This window comes from Taudactylus pleione, unplaced genomic scaffold (assembly GCF_031769625.1).
Source record: "Taudactylus pleione unplaced genomic scaffold, aTauple2 ptg000154l, whole genome shotgun sequence".
NCBI classification, from domain to species: Eukaryota; Metazoa; Chordata; class Amphibia; order Anura; family Myobatrachidae; genus Taudactylus; species Taudactylus pleione.
The window spans coordinates 11,187,172-11,214,297 of NW_028284556.1; the positions used below are offsets into that span (position 1 = coordinate 11,187,172).

At 43.0% G+C, this 27,126-nt stretch overlaps 1 protein-coding gene across 1 annotated transcript in view; it reads left to right on the forward strand.

Moving 5' to 3' along the window:
• Positions 1–27,126, forward strand: part of VTA1 (vesicle trafficking 1) — a 246,678-nt gene that overhangs the window by 85,338 nt on the left and 134,214 nt on the right. The gene's annotated exons all lie outside the window — the stretch shown is intronic.

Genomic DNA, 27,126 nt, shown 5'->3' on the forward strand with positions numbered 1-27,126 from the left:
CACACTTCACCTCCAGTAACCTGGTTGTGTGTTCCTGAATACATATTCCAGATTACCACCTGGAAGAAGCGTGTTTCTAGGCCTGACTGATACGTATTATCAATTACAATGGCCTTGTTGCTTCATTATTTAATAATTACACCTTTCTGCTGTTTCGTTTCTGTTTGACCACTGTTGAAAGGCTTTGTAGAATGGGATGTGTTGAAAATACAAAGAAGAACTTGCTTTATCCTGCACTGACAGGTTATTTTAACACTGACCATCTGTATGCACATTGTGTAACTATTAGTTTTTCATTTAGATCATTATGTTCCTATCTTGAGCAGCATTAATGGATTTGATATAAAAATAAGGGTAATTTCACCATGGGGCAGCAATTTTAAAACATATGCTTAAAAAGAAGAAAAGTATAAAAAGCACCTTAAAGTTTTTATTTTGTGTTAGGTTACAGAAACTTACTGTTTTATTTTTCTTAAACAATCTCTGCCATTTCCTGCTGGTTCTTTCTGCCCCATTCAGATGGAAGGGACCAACAGATTTCCAGTACTTGTGGGCTCTCAGAGAGGAAGTGTGAGAAGGTAAATTGTAGGTGTATTTTTGACTAGGGACTGGAAGATTTATTTATTTTTTTTGAGTGGAGGTAGTATCGTGGTACTGTATTTAATCTAAATAGTTCAGTTTATGAGAATGGAATTTGCTAAACGTGTAAATTACTTTTGTACAGTTGAGAAAACAGATTTGTAGGTGAGTAAAACTTCGCCTCAGCCCCTAAGAGGTCAACTGAATGCTCCATTTAGCAGCTTTGTGTATATCTCCTATGACTAAGGTTCAGGAGCACAGTATGTGTTTACTTCCTATATTTGGCCCCCAAGGGAATATGTATTATCCAGTCCCATATCTCTGTGCTAAGAGAGGTCGTATATAGACGCTCAGCCATGCAATACGGATTGACTCCAGGGTGGACGAGTTGCACATACATGTACACGGCAAACCCGGAGATGTCATTGCAAGGGGACTGCGAATGCTGAGAATTTCCAGCAGTGTGATTGGTAATGAGCATCCTCAGATGGCGCGATATGTGACTAGACAAGTGTTGGAAAGCTCATAGTAGTTGACCATCACTCTTCCTGCCAGCTATGGTAGTGGCGTCATGGAGAGAAGCCGAAGGAGAAATCTCTAGTTTCTCCAGGGTCTGCCTTTTACTAAACTTTAGAGAAGCAGTAGGCTAATAAAAAAGGGGTTTTCTTTTTCATCCAATCTGGGAAGCACTGACGCTGGCATATGAGGGAGGGGCCGAGGAGTAGGCTGAAACTCCCCCTCCTTTATATACCCTCCCCTTTCTCTAGCTCTCCATTTATTTTTTGTAGTGCCAGCAGGAGCAGGCACAAAAGTATAGGGCTTTGTTTGTTTCTAGCCTAAATTTTTTTTACCTTAAAGGAATCTTAGAGCCTGAATCCCCTTATGGGATCAAGGCTGGAGGAGTGGGAATTAGGAGCAGTACTGGTAGCCAGTATCTGCTCACCCCCTGCTGCATTTCGCTCTGAGCCCCGGAAGAGGGTCACTCGGCACCCACGGGTGTGCTGGCATCCTAGGATATTAATAAAAGTCCCATGTAGGAGCCGGTTTCCCGTAGGCTGCAGCTGTGACCGGCTGCCACAGTTTACTTGGAGAGTAATGCTTGGCAGCTAGACCACAAACTACTGTAAGTGCACGGGCAGGGTCCGGTTCGCTCTTTGTGAGCTCTGGTTTTCCATAAAGGAGGCACTGTAAAAGCCTGGAGAATACTAAATGCTGTAGTTTTAAAATATAAAACAAACAAAGGTGCTCACCTGGATCACAGAGGCACCATCTGGTAATGTCTTCTTGCCCCCACACCCAGAAAGCCTGTGGGAGGTCCTCCCATGTCAGATGATTTCCTGCTGTTTCCTGGAGGACTGATCGAAAAAGTGAAGATACCTGCTGCTCAGGAGTCTGGATGCTGAGGAGTGTGGTACTATAGTACAAAGTGAGATTGTTGTAATTTTGCCTTTTAAAATTGCTAAAGTAGAGTAGTTAGGTTTTTTTGTTGTTTGTTTGTGTCTTTGTTTCATTAGATTAGTTAATTATATTAATTTCTCTTGTTTTATTTAAAAAAAATAAAAATACATTTATTTTATTTTTCTCTCTCACTGTATAGACTGGGGCTGTAGGTATTTTTTCGTTCTGTGTGAGTTGCAGTTGGTGGTAACAGTGTGTCTGCAAAGGGGGGCCAACCTCCCAAGTATAAGCAGGGTGCTGTATTACATTATACATGTTTTAAATGTGCTGCAAAGCTCTCTTAGGGGAGTAGGATGCAGACTGTGAGGTCGAGGCGCCTGTGCTATGCTCATTTATGGACGCCCCGTCAGAGGAGATATTACTGGTATGGGCAAAGGTTATGGCTCAGTCCATTGCAAATCTGGCTAAGGAGCTACTAGAGGTTCGTGGACAGGCTAATGTTAGTGCAACAGCCTCTATACCTATGCAGCAAGTCGCACCATCTCAGTTTCCTTCCCCTGTGTTAGCTAGCACCCCAGTAAATAGAGATATGTCTCTTCAGATGGATAGACCATTCTAGTTGGGAAGACAGTTCTCCCGTTAGTTTGGGTGTTACTGAGCTTACCCAGGCCATTCGCCAGACTTTGAAAATTGAAGACGTGGAGCCTTCTTTTATGCATTTTTCTGATGGGGGAATCCTGGGCTAAGCCAGAAAAACATGTTAAGCTTCCAGCAGGATTTAAGTTTACTTATCCTTTTGCTGGGAAAAATACGGCTCCATGGAAGGTACCTCCAGCAGTGGATGCACTGATTGCCCATTTAGCAAAGACTACGGTTCTTCCAATGGCTACTGCAGCCACCTGAAAGGATGCTATGGACCTTGAGTGTGAGCATCTGCTGAAATCCTTGTTTTATTTAACAGGTACTACCCTGCATCCGGTGTTGGCAGGGGCCTGGGCTACAAAGGCCATAGAAACCTGGTCAGATCAATTAGCAGAAGCTATTCAGTCAGGGGCAGATTCTTCGGATATCCTTACCCTGGTGGACAACCTGAAACAGACTGCAGTTTATGTGAGTCATGCGTCTTTAGACACTATTTTTATTCTGGCAGGTATATAAATCTTATCTGTTTCTGCCAGAAGAACGTTGTGGTTACGTTCTTGGCAAGCGGTTAGCGATTCCAAGAAAATTTTGGAGGGAGTTCCCTTTACAGGTCAATCTCTGTTTGGTCCAGAGCTGGAGTGAATTATCGCTCAGACAACTGGCGGAAAAAGCCTATTTCTTCCAGTTCTTCCCGCTCTAGGTTTTCTAGGTTTCTGCCTTTTCGGTACTCCTGGTAGGTTCCGGCCTCTGCCCACCAGAGGTACGACAGCAGGTCAAAGAGCGGGTCAGTTCAGAGTGCGTATGGCCATGCGGTCCCATCGCCCGGGCAACCGTACGGGAGACAGATCCTTCCAGTGACTCGGGTCAGGAGGATTTCCAGCCCATTGGTATAGGTGGCCGTCTTCTCTCTTCCAGGGAGGCCAGGTTTTGGTCAACCACAGACCTTTTGGGTCAGAGAAGTCCTCTCCAGAGGTTACATATTGGATCTGTAGGGACCCTGTCCGCATCATCTTTTTTTTATGTAACGCCTCTTCCTTGGGATCAGCTTAGAAGGGGGGCAATTCTCTCCCTTGTAGATTCAGGGGTAGTGCTCCCTATTCCGATACATCATCAGGGGCTAGGTTTTTATTCAAATCTGTTTCTGCTTAAAAAAAGCCAGATGGTTCTTTTCGCCCCATTTTGAATTTAAAAAGTCTCAACCTGCACTTAAGGGTGAGAAGGTTCAGGATGGAGTCATTACATTCAGTATTTGCCTCTATGGAAGTAGGAGAATTTCTCGAGTCCTTAGATATAAAGGACGCGTATCTCCATGCACCTATTTGGGAAAGAGACCACAAACTGCTGCGGTTTGCAGTTGGCCCCAGGCACTTTCAGTTTCGGGCTTTGCCCTTCGGGCTTTCCTCCGCACCAAGGTTGTTTACAAAAATTATGGCACCTTTGGTAGCTTTTCTGCATCGCCACGGAATTACGATAATTCCCTATTTAGATGATTTTCTAATAAAGCCACCTTCAGAGGAACTCTTGAAGGATCACTTGCAGATTGTCATGACAACTCTGGAACTTCATGGTTGGGTTCTCAATCTACCCAGATCCAAATTGGTTACAACTTCTGTTGTGGCCGTGTTCAAAACGGTCCCGTTTGCATGCTTCCATTTCAGGCCCCTTCAGCATTACATTCTTCAGCGCTGGAGGAGGTGGGATCACTGTCTAGATCGACAGTTTTTTACCCCTGTCTGTTCAGGTGCGCCAATCCCTGGGTTGGTGGCTCTGCACTCGCAGCCTGTCCAGAGGTTGCCAATCCTCTCCTTGGGAATGGATGCTAGTAACTACAGACGCCAGTCTCCAGGGATGGGGTGCGGTAGTTCTAGGGTCACAGTTTTGGTCTCTGGAAGAGAAGATGTTGTCAATGTGCTAGAGCTGCGAGCAATCTTTCCGTGTTCTGGTTCAAGCACAGGATCTTTTCAGAGATAGACTCTTACAGATACAGTCGGACAATGCCACAATTTCCTGTCGGATTGATTACATTCACTTCTCACTTCTTTAATTCCCTCCCCTCTCTACCCTGTGATGGGCTCTTTGCCCCTGTCCTCTCCTTTCTTATTGGCTTCTCTCTCCTCCCCCCCTCCTTTTCTTATTGGGTTCTGACACTGACCCTCTCTGCTTGGCTTAGCCCTTCCCTTCTCTTTTCTTACTGGCCTCTGTCACGTTCCCTCTCTGATCAGCACTTTCCTCTCTCCTCTTTGATCCCCGCCATCCTTCTCTCATTCATTCATTCATTGTGCTTCAATAGACTTAAGTTACACATCTGAGGTAAAATCCAAAACTTCAATTATATGAGTTTAGAAAGAGTCACTGCTTTGCTATTTAAAGTAGTAATGGAGGCATTCCCAGGCATGACCATACAGTGTTATTTGAAGGTCTATTTGAAAGGAAAATATTAGGAGACCTGAAATAATAATAATGGTGGTGGACAGAACATGATTAGTAGTACTCACATATAGGTGCAATGTATATTTGCAAAGTAGGAGCATAGCTAAGAAGGGAGCTTCCCATAGGTATTCCGACTACAGTAAAAGCTGCTAGGTGCCGTAGTTGCAGTATTAAGCTGTGCACCCTGTGAAATCTCACTTTAGCACATGTACTCTGTCACTTTAAGTTAAATGATCAGAATATATAATATATAATACAATCTCCTCTATTGACTAATAACAATGATTCAAAGGAGCAAAAGTCAGATCCTAGGTGCTATACATAAATAAAGCAGTGTCAAAGGAGCTACCCCTTAATGTCAGATAGTGCATCACCATGGCATTCTATTCCCCCAATGGGACCTCAACACCCAGCGTGATACTGCCACTGTTTGCTATTTTCCTCTTCAATTCAGTATTCTCCCACAGGCTAGCCATACCCCACTGGCACAGTTCAGTACAGGAAGGGGGCGGGGGGGCGCTATGACATGCATTTTCTCCGGGCGCCATGTTTCCACGCTACTCCTCTGCCCAGAGTGTAACTCTTCATAGCATATTGTATTTGGTGAAGCAGTTACTGTCAAAGATTTTGAAGGCTCTGGCAGTTATGTCAGATGTTCCAAGTGTAAACAGCCGCAGTGTTGTCAGCGAGTTCACTGCTAAATTTAAAGTGGCGATTTAGTTCTTTTGCTGGTTTTGCCTTACAACTAATTGCCGCTTTAAATTTAGCTGCAAATTCACTGAACGCACAGCAGTTCCTTAAACTCTGAACCTTTAGCATAATCCCCTTTGTGTTACTTTAAAATCAGGAGAACAATTTATTGTTCTTTAGGAAGGTAGCTTTATAACATTCTTAAATTAATTGGATTATTTAAAACCTCTAAAACGAAAAAAACACACTAAATTATAGGGCGCAACACCTCACAGCAGCTCTGGTTTAAAAATGAAACACCACTTCATATACATACATAGATGCAATAGAGAAATCCATAAACAGCGCTGAGAGGTCAAAACCCAACGGGAGACACAAATCCCAAATGTGCAGCTGTAATATTCCAATGAAGCTGTCTTATTTTCTCATAACTCCAACGTGGATTATCATGATATGAGAAACAACATACAAAAAATGGGTTACATAACTATTGAGTGACAGTGAATTTACATTCCGTACCTGCAAAGCCTATTTCACACCAATTAAATAAAGCAACCGGGTTCTATACCATCTGTACAGCTCATGGATTAGGCTTGTTACCATCTGGTACGGATCTATTATTGCTTATACTGTATATATATTTTAAAAATGTGATTTTTATCTACATCCTGAGTTTTTCTTCACTTTCATATATGTGACCAATGGGAAGTTGAGGAAAAAAAATATACGGAGAAAAGAAACCTTTATGAGTCTGCAATATGTCTTGCTGATCTAAGCTTATAGTAAGCATTACTTTATGCATCTTCTGCTACGTGCACTAAAGGTGTATTCTACTTCTGAGCACATCCTTGGGAATCAGTGGACTCATTCTTCAGTAACTGTGTACATCTTAATGGTTATGTAACCCATTTTTTGTATTTTATTTCTCATATCATGATAATCCAAATTGGAGTTATGAGAAAATTAGACAGGTTTGTTGGAATATTACAGCTGCACATTTGGGATCTGTGTCTCCCGTTGGATTTTGACCTCTCAGCGCTGTTTATGGTTTTCTCTGTTGTATCTATTTAAAACCTCTGTCTAGAACTTTCCCTGCAGTCCAGTTCTTGTTTGGCTCCTATCCGACTGGGAGGAGAGTACAGTGCATAGTTGTCCAGAGTGAAGGATTGTGATTGTGACCTCGGTCACTTGACAGTCTAATAGGTTTGCCTCCTATCTAGTTAGTGCTCCATAGATAACAAAGTTGATGGCGTATTCTGCTTGATTACTAAGCTTGTATCTTGTCCTTATTGTTGGTCACAATTAAAATAAAAAGTACTTTCTAACTACAGGTTATTTTAACTTTTATTGGTTTCTCTTCCTCTCACTGTAACAATACGTATAAACTGCAATTTGCAATACTGATTCCAAGCGACCACCTATATTCCAGAACAAAGTATCATCCAAACTTTACATACAGATTTGTCCACATACACCTATCCTCAAATCGCGCCAAAATGCCCCGTTTGACGTGCCACAGACTTTGCAACTCGACCGTACTAAGCCTCCCGCCAGAGACCTTTTCACAAAATATTAGTCCTGTTCGCATCACTAATGCGACAAAAGTACAATGGACGGGTACCCTGAATACTCTCCATGACGTTTCATGTAGCTACTGTGTGTGATTTTAGTTGCTAATCTCGGTAAACAGGCAGATGACAGGGGCCATGCTTCGTGCCACGCATCATTATGCTCAGTCTGCAACTTTATTTCAATACCTTTGACACAAAAATACTATTCATAATCACCTAGGACACTATAAGGATATACCCATACTTGCCTACTCTCCCGATTCGGTCAGGAGCCTTCTGAAATTTGAGTAGGCAAGCCCCGGACTCCCCCCAATCTCCCCCCCCCCCCCCCCCCTGCAATTTTCAGACAAACCCCCACTGTGGGGGGGCCGCGCCCCCTGCTTTACATTGCTGGTAATCTTGCCATTGTGTAGCGGGTGTGGGGCCTAAATGACGAGATTGCGGCGAACATGGATATACAGTGCATCCAGAAAGTATTCAATAGGCTTAACTTTTTCCACATTTTGATATGTTACAGCCTTATTCCTAAATGGAATAAATTCATTTTTGGCCTAAAAATTTTACACACAATACCCCATAATGACAATGTGTTAAATGTTTTTTTTGAGATTTTTGATAGTTTTTTGTTTTTTTTTATTAAATTAAGAAATCACATGTACATAAGTATTCACAACCTTTGCTCAATACTTTGTTGATTCACCTTTGGCAGTAGTTACAGCCTCAAGTCTTTTTGAATATGATGCCGCAAGCTAGGCACACCTATCTTTGGGCAGTTTCACTCATTCCTCTTTGCAGCATCTCTGAAGCTCCATCAGGTTGGATGGGAAGCATCGCTGTACAGCCATTTACAGATCTCTCCAGAGATGCTCAATTGGATTCAAGTCTGGGCTCTGACTGGGCCACTCAAGGACTTTCACAGAGTTGTCCTGAAGCCACTCCTTTGATATCTTGGCTGTGTGCTTAGGGTCGTTGTCCTGCTGAAAGATGAACTGTCGCCCCAGTCTGAGGTCAAGAGCACTCTGGAGCAGGTTTTCATCCAGGATGTGTCTCTACATTGCTGCATTCATCTTTCCCTCTATACTGACTAGTCTCCCAGTTCCTTTTGCTGAAAAACATCCCCACAGCATGATGCTGCCACCACCATGCTTCACTGTAGGTATGCTATTGGCCTGGTGATGAGTGGTGCCTGGATTCCTCCAAACATAACACCTGGCAATCACGCCAAAGAGGAGTTTTTTTTTTTTTTTTTTTTTTCTCTCTCATGGTCTGAGAGTCCTTCAGGTGCAATTTGGCAAACTCCAGATGGGCTGCCTTGGGCTTTTTACTAAGGAGTGGCTTCCGTCTAGCCACTCTACCATACAAGCCTGATTGGTGGATTGCTGCAGAGATGGTTGGTCTTCTGGATGGTTCTCCTCTCTCCACAGAGGAATGCTGTAGCTCTGACAGAGTGACCATTGGATTCTTGTTCACCTCCCTGACTACGGCCCTTCTCCCACGATCGCTCTGTTTACACGGCCGGCCAACTCTAGGAAGAGGCCTGGTGGTTCCGAACTTCTTCCATTTACGGATGATGGAGGCCACTGTGCTCCTTGGGACCTTCAAAGAAGCAGTTATATTTCTGTACCCTTCCCCAGATTTGTGTGTTGAGACAGTTCATTGGACTTAATACTTGGTTTGTGCTCTGACATGTACTGTCAAGTGTGGGACCTTATATAGACAGGTGTATGCCTTTCAAAATTATGTCCAAACAACTGAATTTACCACAGGTAGACTCCAATTAAGCTGTAGGAACATCTCAAGGATGATCAGTGGAAACAGGATGCACCTGAGCTCAGTTTTGAGCTTCATGGCAAAAGCCGTGAATACTTGTTCGTGTAATTTCTTAGTGTTTAAAGTTTTTTTAAGATTTTTGCAAATTTAATTAAAAAAACAAAAAACATTTTGTCATTATGGGGTATTGTGTGTAGAATTTTGAGGACAAAAATGATTTTTTTCCATTTTGGAATAAGGCTGTAACATAACAAATGTGGAAAAAGTGAAGCGTATTGAATACTTTCCGGATGCACTGTACCTCATACTTTCATTATAATAGACATTTTGAGGTAAGCACTGGCAACAACTGTTTTTTTTTTTACCATAAATACACATTACATTTTGGTTTGGTTATAATGCAGAAAGTTTCAGACAATTGTAGTTAAAACAAATATATGCTAGCTTAAAAATATCACAAAAAAATAAACAATCCTAGGAAGTTGGGTATTGCTGACTTTTTCATGTGAATGTTGCAATGTAAGAATGTTGCCAAACTATTATAGAGAGGTCTGCTTAATTTTCTATAAACTGAGAAAATATTTTTCCACTTAGATTAGAGGATACATTTATCTAACTAAGGGCCGCCATATACAATTAGTTTCGCGTACGTGATAAAGTTTTGCATGCCGGACTTTTCGCCCACATCGCATATTTTAGCCGCGGAAACTTATTGTGCGCGTACATGCGATTCACCCTAGTCAATTCCAAAAGACGCGAAGACATGCGAAGCCAGAACAGGTGAAAAGTGGTGTCAGAATCGGGGAAAGCAGCCCGAACCCCCCAAAAAGATGCAGAAACATTTCGGATCAATGTAGTAGTTAGCGTATTTGTACAAGTGGTGAAGAATTACATAGAGCAGTATTTTTTGGAGAAAATAAGTAGTCCTGTCAAATTTGGGTTACCTGAAAATGAATGCTAGCATATTGTAATGTCTCTAAGGTGCAGTTTTAATAAATGCGAATTTCTACCCTCGTAAAAGCACCTGCAATCCCCAAAACACTTGACCCCTTCTTGGGCCACCCCTAGAACCTTATTTTGCTAGTTTGCAAACTTGTCCCCCCACTTTGTGCTTTTTCATCCCCAAATTCAAAGTACTTTTTTGGGGTGTTAAGTTTTTTTCAGGATTTTTTTGACGCAGTTGTCCATTAGGGGGCTGTCCTAAGGGTTCTGAGTGGTTTCCCCACCTTTGTACCCCAAAACAAAAATTGTGCACGTCTTTTCTCCTATTACATTGCATTGACTTTCCGCGTACGTGAAAAGTGGATGGAATTGAATACGGAGAGAAGTTTCCGACAGGTGAAAAGTCGCAATCGGCTATACTTTTTCGCGGATCTCAGCTTTTCGCTTCTAATTGAATACGGCCCTAAAGGGTCAATCTAATTAGGTATGAGTTGCGAGTTTGTTTCATGAAACTCGCAGACTTCGCACGAAAAGTACTGGAAGTATTTAAACGTTAAATGGCTATGCATTTAAATAAAAACAAACACCTACAAGCAATACGTCTCCGTTACCCTATTTTATGTTGTACTTTTCCCCACTTTCCTGCGAGGCTTACATTTGTAGCAATTTAGACATTTATAATTTATTACTGTGTTAAAATACTTGACACACATTTGCAAGGAATGGTTATGAAATCCCGACAGTCGGGATGCCTGCTGTCAATATACCGACAGCGACATCCCGATACTTAGGATCCCGACAAGGATCGGGCAAGTGTAGTAACCGTCCCCCCTTCTCCCCCTAAGCCTCAGTTCCTACATCCTAACACTAACCCTCCCCCACCCCATCCTAACGCTCCCCGTTAGTGCCTAAACCTAACCTTCCCCCCTTGGTGCCTAAACCTAACCTTCCCCCCTTGGTGCCTAAACCTAACCTTCACCCCTTGGGGCCTAAACCTAACCCTCCCCCCTTGGGGCCTAAACCTAACCCTTCCCCCTTGGTGCCTAAACCTAACCCTTCCCCCTTGGTGCCTAAACCTACCCCCCCCCCCCAGTGGTGCCTAACCCTAACCTCCCCCTCCTCTAGTCTAACCCTAATTCCCTCCCTCCACGTGATGGCTAAACCTAACCTCCCCCGGCGGCTAAGACCTAACAAGCTCGATATACTTGCGTTCGGCATCCCAGCTGTCGGGATTTCTGTCATCGGCATGTCATGTACTGTCGGTATTCCGGCGCTGGTCTCCTGGCTGGCATTCCAGCACCGGGATTTCGTCAGCCGGGATGCCGCATGTAGGTATATTAATTACATCTCATTTGCAATAAATGTTACATTTAATGATAACTAGATGGTCATTTTATATTTAAGTCACTGCAATGAGCATTTTTGTTAATTAAAATGTGTTGTTTTAAAAATATGTAATGTTCATATATACTACTTAAATATTTTAAACATGTTTACCTTTTTAATCCTTCACATTATTTCCCCTCTGGACTATATGGATGAACACAATTTAGCAGCTGCTACCTTCTGTAAAATGCAGTAACCAATCCTATAGAAGGCTCAAGTAAATATTACTTTTTCTACTTCAGGGTCCATAGGGTATCCACAGGATACCTTGGGGGTATAGGTGTGACGTCAGTCGCAGGGCACCAAAGAGTTAAGCTTTCAGCCTCCCAGGATGCACTAGGTCCCCCTCCTATACCCCGCCCCCAGCCCAAGGCACCTCAGTTTAGTTTGGTGCCCGGCCGGAGTCGGGTGCACCTGTTGGAGTGGGGGCTAGACGAGCCCCTGAAGCTTATTCTTCATGCAGCTGTGGCTGCACATCTGGATGAACAGCATGGACAGTCAGTCCTGACGTCCATGCTGTCTTCCCTACACCCCGCCGGTACCAGAACGCTGGTACTGATCCGGGGATGCTGGTGGGCGTCTGGGGTCACAGCTAGCGGTGACCCCAGAGCTCCTGTTACGCCACTTGGACCTGACCATTGCACTGCTGCAACGGCACGGCTGGCTAATCAACTGGCAGAAGTCCACTCTAATCCCGTCTCGGAGGATTCTGCATCTTGGAGCCTTATTGGACTCGGGACAGCAAAGGATCTTCGTGACGGAGGACAAGATCTCTGCTTTACAGTCAAGGGTGCGCAGTTGTCTGCACAGCCGCCGGGTGTCCTTACACTCGGCGATGAGGTTACTGGGCTCCATGGTGTCGGTGTTCGACATGGTGGAATACGCCCAGTTTCACTCCAGACCTCTGCAGCACCTGATCCTGTCCAAGTGGAACGGGCTGACTCAGTCTCTGAAGTCCCAGACGATTGTGCTAACCCAGGAGGTTCGCCTGTCCCTTACGTGGTGGTTACAGACGACCCACCTCAACAAGGGACGTCCGTTCTGGGTTCCAAATTGGGTCCTGTTGACAACGGACGCCAGTCTTCGGGGCTGGGGAGCAGTTTCGGGTCCACACTTGTTCCAGGGCAGGTGGACGCCGACAGAAGCGGAGCTTCCAATCAATATCTTGGAACTCCGTGCGGTCTTCAATGCTCTCCAGCAGGCACAGCGGTTTCTCCAGGGTCGCCCGGTGCAGGTCCAGTCGGACAACGCTACCACCGTGGCCTACATAAACAGGCAAGGAGGAACTCGCAGTCGGGCGGCTCTCGTAGAGGTCTCTCGGATCCTGGTTTGGGCGGAGCGCAATCTTCCGGCCATATCAGCGGTCTTCATCCCGGGAGTGCTCAATTGGGAGGCGGACTTTCTAAGTCGCCAGGACGTTCATCCGGGGGAATGGTCCCTGCACCCGGACGTTTTTCAACTACTGGTGGACAGGTGGGGTCTTCCAGAAATCGACCTCATGGCGTCCCGGCACAACAACAAGTTGCCGGTGTACGGGTCTCGCACAAGAGACGAAGGGGCGTCTCTGGTGGATGCTCTGTCCGTCCGGTGGACGTTCCGGTTCGCATACCTGTTCCCTCCGGTCTCCCTTCTTCCACGGGTAATCCGGAAATTCAAACAGGAAGGAGGGACGCTCCTGTTGATAGCTCCCGCGTGGCCCAGACGGCACTGGTTCTCAGACCTTCAGGGTCTGTCCGTGGACATTCCTCTGCGGTTGCCGCTACGACCGGACCTTCTGTCTCAGGGTCCTTGCCTTCACCCGGACCTGACTCGGCTGTCTTTGACGGCGTGGCTGTTGAGACGGCCATGCTGAGGTCCCGGGGGTTTTCCAGCTCTGTGGTGCGGACCATGTTACGAGCTCGGAAACCGTCTTCCGCGAGGATATACCATCGCGTGTGGCATACGTTCTTCCAGTGGTGTCGACCGAGAGGTTATGCACCGCGGGAGTTTCGTCTGTCTCGGATTCTCGCCTTCCTGCAAGCGGGACTAGATCATGGGCTTCGCCTTGCTTCTTTGAAGGTACAGGTTTCGGCCCTATCTGTCTGGTTTCACCGTAGGATTGCTACAATCCCGGATGTGCGCACCTTTATGCAGGGTGTTCTCCGCATTCAGCCGCCCTTTGTTCCACCTGTGGCGCCTTGGGATTTGGCTGTGGTCCTGAGGGCTCTCCAAGGACCGCCGTTTGAACCACTGGGCTCAGTGGATCTTAAATGGCTAACAGCTAAGACTGTTTTCCTTCTGGCCATTGCTTCGGCCAGACGTGTTTCTGAGTTAGGGGCTCTTTCTTGTAGACCCCCTTTCTTGGTTTTTTATGGGAACAGGGCAGTGCTCCGCACTCGGCCCGAGTTTCTTCCCAAAGTTGTTTCCCAGTTTCATATTAACGAGGAAATAGTTGTTCCGGCCTTTAACTCACCGGGTCTTTCCGTGGGTGAGGCCTCTTTGGATGTTGTGCGGGCCTTAAGGACTTATGTTGACCGCACTTCTTCGTTTAGGAAGTCGGACGCTTTGTTTGTCCTCTATGGCTTCCGTAAAAAGGGTTGGCCTGCTTCAAAGCAAACTTTGGCAGCCTGGATCCGTATGGCTATTTCTGAAGCTTCTCTTCATGAAGGCCTACCGGTCCCTCCTTCTCTGAAGGCTCATTCCACTAGGTCTGTGGGTCCTTCGTGGGCAGCTCGACGTGGTGCCTCGGCAGTTCAGATCTGCAAGGCTGCTACGTGGTCTTCTGTCCATACCTTCGTGAGGTATTACAGGTTTGACACCTTCGCCTCTCAGGATGCTTCCTTCGGGCGGCGGATTCTCCTTTCTGCACAGGAGCGTCCCCACCCTTAAAGGATACTGCTTTGGGACATCCCCAAGGTATCCTGTGGATACCCTATGGACCCTGAAGTAGAAAATATGAGATATGGTAAGAACTTACCCTTGTTATCTCTATTTCTACGAAGTCCATAGGGTTCCACAGGACTCCCGCCCTGTCGCACCTGTGCTGCAGATGGGCTTTGCTCTGGTCACCGGTTTTCCGTCTCCCTCTGGTGAGAATGTGATTCTTGTATGTGTCCAGATCTTTGTTCTCTCTCTTCCTTCTCCTCCTCCGGCCTATGGCTTGGTAACTAACTGAGGTGCCTTGGCCCGGGGGCGGGGTATAGGAGGGGGACCTAGTGCATCCTGGGAGGCTGAAAGCTTAACTCTTTGGTGCCCTGCGACTGACGTCACACCTATACCCCCAAGGTATCCTGTGGAACCCTATGGACTTCGTAGAAATAGAGATAACAAGGGTAAGTTCTTACCATATCTCATATTATTTTTCATGTTACAGCTTAATCCATTAGCCACACCAGTCCTGCACCATATTAAATGTTCAAAGACTGTTTTGAGATTTGGACATTTTATTAATTTCTCCAGAAAAATATAAATAAATGGTTCTTGGTGTTAATTGTTCTTTCTAATTTTATTACCATAAAAAATAGGATTTTAGAGTTCTTACCAATTTTTTTAAGACAAATTTACATAGGGCTCATGAAAAGTTGGACTAAGAAGTGAAAAATTCACTTTTTCATACTGCGCATGTGCAGTAACATAGCATATGTCTCAGTCTTCATTTAGACTTATGCTGGGTACACACTTGGCACATCTATCTGTCGACCCGCCGTCGCTCCGACAGAGTAGCCAATCAGGTAAGCTATACACACTTACCGTTCGCCCGCTCAGTGTGTCTGGGAGGATATCACAAATAGTAGGCATTTGAATTTGCCCGCCCAGTTAAGATGTCAATCATTGGCGGTCTTGGTATGTCCCTTCAATTTATATAGGGGGACAGACCTTCAGTCTCATGTCGGAATAAGGTGATTTCGTGCTGTAATACAATGAAGTGATGCTGTTAGAGTTAGATACACTTTTAGCATTTCTTGCACTATTTGTATAAATTTAAAATGACAAAATAAATACTCATTTTACATAAATGTACAGTTGCAGGCATTTTGCTCTACCTGTGGCTGCACATTAAGCAGATTGCCTGATTCTTATGTTCCTAAGTTATGCATACGTTTTTGTCGTAAATTATGCCCATCTCTACATGAGCCCCACATAGTCTAATTAAAAACGCTGGATCGTTTGCATAATAAAATAATTAAGGAGTTGATAAATTACTAAAGAGAAAGTATGTATGTTTTGTATTTACCTTACAAATTTCGGTTTACCGCAGCAACCCAGCTCATCTTCATTGCAGTCAGTCAGCCATGGCTGACAGGCGCTATTGGCAAAACTTGCGCTCATCTGCCGAATTTGCTTTGTTGGTGGTGATTTTACGAGCTGTAACTGCATGAAATAGGATGTTGGTACATGCCACATGCAAGAGAATTTTGTTGTTACAATATTGGCATGACCCTGCATTGGTCATCAGTGTCAGCTGCACCGCAGTAAAGAGGAGCAAGGTTGCTGTTGTACACACAGCAGTGTGGAAGATACAGTACGTATCATTCTTTTGTAGAACCAAGCTGTCCATCATATTCCAAGTAGTAAATTATCTTGGGTAGTGAATTCTTTTCACATGTCCAAAATGTTAAAATCTGGAGTTAGATTCCAATATATACTTTTTGTGTTTTTTCCTTAAACATGACCAAAGTACAATAATCTGTAATAAACAAAAGTTAATTTTGCTGACCGTTAATTTTTTCGAAAAAGCTTTTTCTGTAGCAAAATACTTATTGAAATTACATCCTGCTCCTTTTAATACATTCTGTTTCTCCCTAATCCCTGTGTATATTGATAGACGTGAACTCATTCAACTCTTCTAATCTGTGTGAGCTAATGTGGGGCAGGGCCCTCGTGCCTTTTGCACCACAAAATTGATGTAAAATTAAGATCATGGTCATTGGTTTGTGGTCACTAATAAGGTCAGTGTCCTCTTCAATGGTGTGGTCATAGTATGTACTGTAGATCCACTCCTAATCCCGGTAGATGAATCAGTGGAGACAGGGTGGGTATTTGGTATGTTGATAATAAAGCCAGAACTCAATCAGTCTTTCACTCTTATAGAGAGAAAAAGCAGAGAAAACAAGAAAATCAGTGTATATATGTGTCTGTTGTCTCTGTGTAATATATATTTCAGGCAGCATCACTTTAATTAGAAGTGTGAAATTGTTCAGTGATTCAAGTTAGATAGTTATATGTTTATAGCAGGCTTCCCAACTGTCCCGATTTGAGGACCAAGTCCCTCCTTCGTAGTGAGAAAGTTGGGAGTTAACTTCTGTTTACCCAGTGGTAAACTGGTGACCTGTCATTGGTGCGCACAGTAATAAATGAGTTTTTGGAGTTTGGTATGGGGCTGCCAATCAATTAGATCCCCAAACTTAATAAAATAACATTTGGAGTGCCATTCATTCCCTTATCTTTATGCCTTCATGGTTGACATTTGTTCCATTTAATGTTGATTTAATGTTGACATGGTTTTAATAATATTTATTTTTCCAGCTTCATGGCAGCCATTACTCTGAGATTACATCCCTTTCCCTTAGAACTAGAGAGGAAGTTTTATCCTCTTTAGGGTCTGCCCACTTCAGATATATACAGTACGTCCCCTCCCCCTATCCCTACTACTCAATCTTTTTCCTGTCTCTTGGTTAGAAAGAGTTTAGGAAGTTTATTTAGTTCAATATACGACTTACCTCATATGGATTCCCAGTAAATGCACCTCTGGTAGCTGCAATCTGGAGGAGGGTAGCACCCTGGGGAGTGCCTGAGGCTTAACATCAGATGGGCCCCTGAGCACAGCTGAGATGTTCTGGTATTTGCCCACGCTACCGATGCAGGCGTCCGGCTGCTGGCTGTCCTATCCCACGTGGATGGTGGGTGGAAATGCCGGGGGTGCTGAGCGCACAGCTGCAGTGCGGCTAGCAGTGGGTGGAAGTCCCGATGTCACGGCCATCCCTAAGAGATTGGATAAACATCTGGGTAATGTTAAGAGGATTGATAGAATGTATCCTATCAGGTGTGAACAATTCTTGTCCTGGTGTACTATTCCTAAAGTTGATGCAGCTGAGGTTGTCTCTGAAACCACTATCCCTTTGGAGGATGGAGCAATTCTAAAGAACAGCATTGATAAAAGAATTGAAAGTTCTTTAAAGAAATAGCATAGCTCTGGTGTTGCGGTAGTGTCAGTATCCAGAACCTTGAGACTATGGGCATCTAGCATGCAGACAGATTTAGAAGAAAATATGTCAAGGAATTATTTACAGCGGAGTCTGGCTATTATGAGTATCTGTGTGAAGCTTCGCCTGATATGATAGTTTTCTCCTAAATCTGTGACTGCAGGAGTGATGGCAAGACAAGCTCTATGACTGCCCGTGGGCAGCTGATATCCATTACAAAAATAGGCTGGTCTCCTTACCATTTGAGGGTTGCCTACTTTTTGGTAATAATTTGGAAACAATTTTACTTAAATGTGTAAAATTACCTCAGGACAAACAAAGCAGGTATCCTATACCATCTGCAAAGCAGCAGTATAAACAAGCTAGAAGTTATAAACCTGGGTGGCAAGAGATACTCTTCAGCGATGACGTGACAATCCTTTTGCCAGCCCTACAGAAGAGGCAATCAGAGACAATGACTACTACAGGATCCTGACACATGTGCCAGTAGGGGGCAGACTTCTGGAGTTCACCAGTCAATGGAAAGAATCTGTTTGAGACTGTTGGGTTCTGGAAGTACTGTCACAGGGACACAGGATAGAATTTTGAAATATCCCAGAAACAGACAAATTTGTGGAATCAAGGGTTCCAGGGTCAGCTTTGGAGGTCGAAGTTTTAGAAGACACCATAACAAAATTGCCCAGCTCAAAAGTTGTGGAAGTTGTCCCGTGGAAGTTGTCCCGTGGTCAGAAGAGAAGAAATTTCTTGTAGAAAAAGCTACAGGAGGATTTACGAACCGGCTTGGATCTCAGACAATTGAACAAATGTGTCAAAGTAAGAAATTTCATATGGAAACCCTGAAATCTATTTTGATGGACATAAGACCAAATGATTTCCTAGCATCAATAGATCTAAAGCATGCCTATTTTCACATTCCGATATGCAGAAAATATCGAAAGTTTACGAGATTCTGCATTCAAGGAAAACACCTCCAATTTACTTGCCTACCATTCGGTTTGGCTCCAGATAGCACCTACTGCAAAAAAGTGGAGTAGACCCGTGCTCTCTATCATGGAAGTTCGCACTGGTATATGTGTTCCCAATATTTCCAATGATTCCTCCTATGCCAAAAAAGATCACAGAAGAACGAGTAGAAGTGAAAATAGTGCTTCCTTTCTGGCCAAAAATAGTGCGGTTCTCGACAGTAGAGAGAATGTCAGTGGAAGATCCATGGACTTTACCAATCATGCCAGGTCTGTTACACCAAGGATTTGGTTTGGAAACTACTAAGACGGAAGGGAGTGCCTGAACAAGTGGTACAGTTTCTTATGCAAGCAAGAAAGGGAATATCTTCAGATATGTATTATAGAATCTGGAAAACATTTATATTTTGGGTTTGAGAAAGGACTGGCGTCTTCAACCATGAAGGTACAATTAGCAGCATGAAGTATTGTTTTGTATAGAAGATTATCCGAGGAGAATCTTGTAAAAATGTTCTGCCAAGCAATGAAAAGAATACGGCCTCAAGTGAGATCGACCTTAGCCCAGTGTGATTTGAACCTAATACTGAATGCATTAATGGTAACTCCGTTCAAACCATTACATGAAATTACAATAAAGCTACTAACTTGGAAAGTGGTCTTCCTAACTGCTATCACTTCAGCAAGAAGAATTGGTGAACTTCAAGCAGAAGAGCCTTATTTCAAATATCCTACCAGATAAAGTTGTTTTCAGGACAAATCCAAGTTTCTTGCCAAAATTGATATCAACATTTCATCTAAACCAAGAAATTACTTTGCCTTAATTTTTTCCGCCACCAAAAAATGAGAGAGAAGAGAAATTCCATATGTTAGATCTGGTGCAGGGAATTTCTGTCTATCTAGACAGTTAAAGAATTTTGGAAGACTAAACATTTATTTGTCTTGCTCACAGGGGCACCCACGAAACGGACTATCGCAAGATGGTCGTAAAGCTCCAGAAAATCTGAAGGCACACTCAACCAGGGCAATGGCGGCTTCATGGGCAAAAAGGGCTGAAGTATCTGTGAAAGACATCTGTGCAGCAGCTACCTGGTTATCAATTCATACCTTCTAAAGGCATTATGCTTTGGATGTTTTGGAAGCCTACTTTGGAAGTCATATCCTCAGCGGGGCAGTGGCTTAAATAAATTCAGTCATGTAAGCATGAGGGATGGGGAATAAATAGCTGTTGTCTATTTCCGTACCATATATTTTATGCTTTGGTATATCTCAGAGTAATGGCTGCCATAAAGTAGGAAGAAGAAAAACGCAAATTATAACTTACCGATAATTTAAATTCTTCTTAATACTTCATGGCTGCCTAAAATCTACCCACTCTAATGAGTTTTTTTTCCTAAAGTTGAGGAGACACTCAAAAGACTGAGGAGGGATAGGGGGCGGGACCTATATACCTGAAGTGGGCGGACCCTAATGGGGAGAAAACTTCCTGTCTAGTTCTAAGAGAAAGGGATGTAATCTCAGAGTAATGGCTGCCATTAAGTATTTCGATGAATAGAAATTATCGATAAATTATAATTTGCTGTTTTTCTACACAGACTGAATAGTATGTACCAGACCATGGAGCCCGTTAGATCAAAATAAACGTGTACTTTTCCTAGCTATATTACTTCATTTCTTATTGTATTACCGTATGAGATAAACAGGTTTAGGATCAATCCTCAGACTGTTTAAAAGGAAGCTATATTTTAAGAGATTTTTTTGAATTGTCTAATTACCTTTATGGCCCGTATTCAATTAGGGAGCGAAAGGTCCGATATGGACTTTTCGCTCCAAATCGGAGCTTTACCTGGGACAAAGTATCGGGCGGGCTCCCGCTTTATGCCCGTATTCAATTAGGAACTAGCTAAAACGGGAGCCCGCGGAAAGGTGTCGCTAAAAATTTGGGAATTTTCGGGTTTTGTTCCTAGGACCCCCCTAAAGATGTCCATGGGGGTTCACTCTGGGTACCCCCGTTTAGCCCTGCAGAATGTGTTCTGCATTTTTAAGTAGCTGCGGCAGGTGTTTTTTCCCGACATTAGAACAAGTGATGCAGTTGGGGTACATGAAAATGGGTACTAGCATATTTTTAAGTACCTAAAGTACCTTTTTAAAAATTCTGCAAAAATGCACCTGCCGTTAATAGCCTATTCTAGAAAACACCTGCCGCATACTTGCAGAATAGCCCCGAACCTATTTTTAAACATTGGTTTCCCTTCTTTTTTTTTTTTTGTCACCCCAAATATTCAATTTATTCTTTTGGGGTGTCCCTATTTTTTTTTTTTTTGTTTTAACTTTTTTTGACAGTTTTTTTTTAAAAATGTCATTCCCAGGGGTGCAGGCTATTTTTGTTTACGCCTGCACCTCTAAACCCCAATTCTGCACTTTTTTTTGCCATGTAAAACTTGGTGAAAAGTTATCCCTGTTTTTTTCAAAGACTTTTCGAACCTGCGAAAAGTCTTTGAAATTGAAAACGGGATAATAGAAATAGGTGAAAATGACGTCATCGGCGATAAATTATTGCCGATTCTGACTTTTCACAGCCTAATTGAATACCCCCCTATATTTTAAAGAAAATTGTTAAATTAATATGCACTTAAGAAAATTTTAAGTTATGGAAATTGGGAAGCACTTTCTGGTAATTGCCAGCCAAAATTGATAATGTTACAGTTAACGGTATTCTGTAAATATTCTCTTTTTAGGGCAAGGTCTCACGGGTAATTGAATTCCCCAGTCTCTTTACCTATTGCTTCTTGCGAATTGCACGTCCAATTACCGTGACTTCACGCCTATGTCTGCCTTGGTCTCAGCCCTCTAATCGCAGACATTCTGAAGTCATGATTGAGGGAGAAAAATTATGTGGATTGCAAAAATTTGTACATGCACAGTGCAAAAAATTGCTACTTGAGGAAAAAAAAATGCAAATAGCGTTTAAGACAAGGGCTGCTCCAAACTTCTGGAATGCCCTCCCTTGCTCCTTTCGACTTTCATCCAGCCTCCCAGCCTTCAAACTTGTCCTTCAAACTTTTTCATTGTACATTACCTACCCCTCCTCCTATCTCCACAGTCTTTACCCTCTTCTCCTCATTGTGTCCATCAATATCCTTGATAGATTGTAAGTTCATATGAGCCGGACCCTCTTCCCTTCATTTTCTCTACATAATTCTGCAATCTGCACACTGTAATTATATATTTGTGATTTTTTATACTTTCTGTTTTAGTCTGTTTTTTCCTCTTGTACAGTGCTACAGAACCCTTCTGGTACCTTTAATAGATTAGCAGTAAAGGTTTTCTATGACTGGGAATTGTGTTAGACGTTCAGGGTCTGACTGGCCCTGCGGGAAGCGGCTAATTTCCCGGTGGACCCTACTGCTTTAAGACTCCGCCCTGTTCTGTGAAGGGCGGGGCTTAGTGGGTCACGATCAGGGTACGGGGTTGAACTGGGGACGCTGCCCTGCATGTTCTGGTTGTGTCAGAACACAGGGTCGCAGCTACAGAACTGATTAATTAGTAGCAGCTGGTTTCAACTCTGAAGAACTTCCTCCCCTCGCTGAGATACCGCCTCCTCACCCCAAGTCCCCGACCTCTCTCCTCCTTAGCCTATTATATTATACTCCCTTCTATCCCTTCCTAAGACTCCGTCCCATCCTCTCCTGTAGCCTGTCTCTATATCCCTTTCCTGTCACAGAGCATTCCAGTTGCAGCACAGTCACTCTTGAGCTCTGCAGAAACCAGACAAATCCTCACTCTGGACAGGTAGTTCCAGTGGAGGTGGAAAGGGGTATATATTTTCATTTTCGCAGGGGGCGGGGGGGGGGCAGTTGGTGTGTGCTTTAAAATGGTCTGCGGTGGGGGTGGTGTCTATTAATGGTGTGTGTATTATCTGTGTTATACGTGGGTCACTGATGGTCTTTGTTTTATGTGGCGGTAAATGTGACACTCCCTGCATTATATGGAGGTCACTGTGATGCTCTTTGCATTATATGGCAGTCATTGCAATGTTCTTTGTATTACATGGTGATAACTACAATGCTCCCTGGCCACACCTCTTCATCTTTGCTCCACCTCCCTACAAGTGGGCTCATGCCATTGCATTCCCCTTGTGGGTCCTTCCTGCCCCAGTCCAACACTGGATACATTTGTCAAATGTATTTGCCTATACAGGCAGCTTCTATTGTTTTTGAACACTTCTGCAATTAACTTTGGAAATAAGTGTTTCTCTGTCTCCCAACATTTTGCAGCTGGATTCTCTTACTATTAAGCTACATTGCCCATGTTAAAAATACTAGTAGAAAGATAGAAATTGCAGAGTATGTTCATGAAGTAGTTAATAATTTTTATTATTTATGTGTTCCGCTCTTTTATTTTTGCAGGACAGATAATGCTTATCCTTTGGGAAGACTTGATTTTCCACTTATACTCAGATAATTTAGTTCCTTCTTTATGTTCTGCTGGTAATTCTTTTTCAACAACCTGATGAGCTGTAAAGGCCCCCATACATCAGAGATTGATTGCAGCAATCGTGCAATTTGCAACTGATTGTGTATAAAAATCTTTCCCTTTCTCAATCGATTTGCAGAATTGCCACAATCGATTGAAAAAGGGAAAGATTTTTATACACAATCGATTGCAAATTGCACGATTGCTGCAATCAATTGCTGATGTATGGGCGCCCTTATACTGCTCTGCTGGTTAGGTTTTACATTGGCCACTTATCCCTGTATCAGTGGAAAACACCTGGAACTAGTTAAAATCCTTATCTCTTATTTTATCAAACAAGAAGCCTCCATATCTGCTAAGGCAGTGGTGGGATACAACACTTTCCCTGCTTTGTTAAATTTAATAATTTTTGAATTATTATTTTTTTTTTACTTCCATGTGTATTTGGCATATGTTTTCTGTCCCAGCATGTTGTTGTTTTCTCTCAATAAAGATTTGTGGTAGTGAGAAAAAAAAATACTGACTATAAATCCTTACTGAAAAAGTGAATTCAGAGGTTTGATGTAAGCCAGTTTGTATAGTGCATATATGTGATGTTACTGTGCGCATTCACAGAAAGCAGATGCACAAGCTCTTCAGGTTTGCGTGATTCTGCCACAGGGAGCGGTGAGGGAAAATGTATTCTAATGTTAGCCAAGTGTACACAAATGTGGCTCCTGCAGAAACATGCATGCATACTGGTAGAAGTTGTGTCTTTTGCTACAGGGCTGAAACAAATACATTTTGCAATGCTAATAATTGACAGCATTGCGTAGCGGGGGCAGGGCCATGATGACGTAAACGCGTTCTTATACCACCCCCTCCCCACCGTAGTCCACCTTATGGCGTGCCACGGACCCTTTTGTGCCAATCTAGTTCCCCCCTCCTGGAGCCATGCAACGGTGCCAGGTTAGTGGGTAACTGAGGCCTCTTTTAATTCATCTCTTATCTACTGATATTACCGGTAGTTAATAAACTTGCCACGTTACTTCCAATTTTCTCCCAGTATCAATCATAAGCAATGATATATATTGCTGAATTTGTTTATGGTTTACTGTAGAGGCAAAAGGTATGCAAGCCCTAAATGAGAAAAAGAAAAAACGTGTGCCTAGTGGCATTGTTTCACAATGTGATATAAGTAGGGTTTATTTTACTACTATTAATAATGGCACTGTTTTTATCTATCTTTCATTTTTCTAATTGATCTGTCAAAATACAAGTAATTTTTTGTGTGTGCACGTGTGCTAATGTTCCAATTTTCCTTAAGTCATTAACGTTTTTAACATGGTGTCCTTTCTTTTAAGGGATCATAATAAAAGCGGTGCTCTAATTATACATCTGACAATAGTAATGTGCTGCTTTCTCATGTTCTTTTATGTGACATGCCCATTGGCAAGAAATGCAACAGCTGTGTGTTATATTTATCTTCCATATGTTTGGTAGTGTTTCCATCCAGTCACAATAACATAATGAAAAAGGATCAAGGGCAACTGGGGAAGACCTTACATTTAATTTGTATCCGCACACGTTAGCAAAGCCAGGTGTTTGGGATACATTTGTGGAGCCCACGCCAACTACATATAATTAGCAGTAGTGTGTGTGTGTATGTGTTTATGTATATATATACATGTGTGTGTGTGTGTATGTGTATATATATATATATATATATATATATATATATATACATACATACATACATACATACATACGCAAAGGGTCCGGCACTCCATGCGTATATAATATAACAGCCAAGATGCCCTCACAGAAAATCACATATAAATGACAGGAGGTGCGGCACTCTTGTGTATCAGAAAAACACAAATGCAGGCTGAATAAATAACGTTTCGGTTTATCACCGTATCTGAAGACGGTGATAAACCGAAACGTTATTTATTCAGCCTGCATTTGTGTTTTTCTTATATACAAGAGTGCTTCACCTCCTGTCATTTATATATATATATATATATATATATATATATATATATATATATACATACATACATACATATACATATAAAAATATATACACACACAGGGTAAAACAAGTATTGAACACATCAACATTTTTCTCAGTAAATATATTTATAATGGGGCTATTGTAATGAAAGTTTAACCAAATGTCAGCAACAACCCATGCAATCCACACATGCAAAATCAAATCATAGATGTCCATCAATTAAGTTATGTGTGATAATGTGAAATGACACAGGGAAAAAGTATAACACACGCTTACTGAAATTTACTTAATACTTCGTACAAAAGCCTTTGTTGGTAATTACAGCTTCAAGACGCCTCCTGTATGGAGAAACTAGTCACATGCGTTGCTCTGGTGTAATTTTGGCCCATTCTTCCACACAAATAGGGGTATTCAATATGGAGCGAAAACTCAGTTTCTGCGATGTTTTCGCTCGGATGACATCATTTTCGCCGCTTTTACTTTTACACCGTATTCAATTTGAAAACTTTTCGCTGGTGCGAAAAGTATATTGCATTCAACCCTGCGAAAAAGTATCACCAAGGAATGGGTGGCGAAAAAAAGTGAAGAATTGGGGTTTTGGGGTGCAACATTTCAGAAACCACCCTGCAACCTTCAGACACTCCCCCAAAGGTAAACTGTGTCAAAAAATTAAATGAAAATACCTCAGAAGACCCCAAAAAAAGCACTTTCATTTTGGGGGCGAAAAAAAAAAACCTTATACCCGTATTCAATTTGAAACGTAAACTTCGCCGTGTATGCGTGTTGAAGTTTTGCCGCACATCGGAGCTTTTGCCGGCGAAAAAGTATCGCGCGCGCCCCCGCTTATACCCGTATTCAATATGAAATAATCAAACGGCACCCGGCGAAAGTGAAATCAGCGAACACTTCGCTGATTTTTGGGGAAATCACCCTAACACCCCAAAAAGATGCTCTGACATGGAGGATCACTCTGGATACCCCAGATTAGCCCTGCTGAAGGTTTTTGGGGTCTTTAAACGGGCTCAATAGCTGCTATTTTGGGGATTTGGGAAGGTGGTGAAGAATAGTATTTAGAAGTTTTTTTTGCTGAAAATAAGTAGTCCCAGCTAATTTTGGGTACTTGAAAATGGGGGTGAGCATATTTAAAAGTTGCTAAAGTGAAGTTTTAAAAAATGTGAAAAATCCACCTGCCGCAAACACCTGCAATGAAAAAAACACTTGGGGCATACTTGGGGACCCCCCTAGATGGTAGTTCGCTAGTTTTTAACTTTGTACCCCCCAATTTTTTTTTTCGCCCCCAAAATGAAAGTGCTTTTTTTGGGGTCTTCTGAGGTATTTTTTTTTTTATTTTTTGACACAGTTTACCTTTGGGGGACTGTCTGAAGGTTGCGGGGTGGTTTCCGAAATGTTGCACCCCAAAACCCCAATTCTGCACTTTTTTTCTCCACCCATTCCTTGGTGATACTTTTTCACAGGGTCGAATGCAATATAGTTTTCAAATTGAATATGGTGTAAAAGTAAAAGCGGCGAAAATTACATCATCCGAGCGAAAAATCGCCGAAACTGAGTTTTCGCTCCATATTGAATACCCCTAAAAGTCTTCAAATCTTGAAGGGTCCGTGGACCTCTTCTATGAACTCTCCCTATGCGTATGCAAATTCATCCAATTGACGGCAAGGCAGGTGATCGCACAGCAAGGCATAAGCACGCCCACTATGTCTTGGCGTGAGATTGCCCTGTGTATGCAGATGCCCACCAGCCTGTCTTAAGATGCCCACTTGCGTACGTCATCTGCAGGAAGTGTATGCAACCATCGGAAGCGAACGCAGCGCTTGTGGTTAACTTAACCTTACTGCAAGCACTTCAGTGTGAAATACAACCAGGTGACTTGTACTATGACGCTGCCTCTTAATTACGCACGTCTCTGAAATGGCATTCAGAAGCTCAGGCATGCCTGCGTTCGCACCTACACTCCCCCGTTTCTAGTGGCCTTCCCCTGTAACCACCCACAAACTGCCTCTCCTGTCACTCAGTTTACAGGGCAGTCTATACGCTTTGAGCGTATGCTTCCCGATCTCTTGCAGTGGTTCACACACTGCGATGCA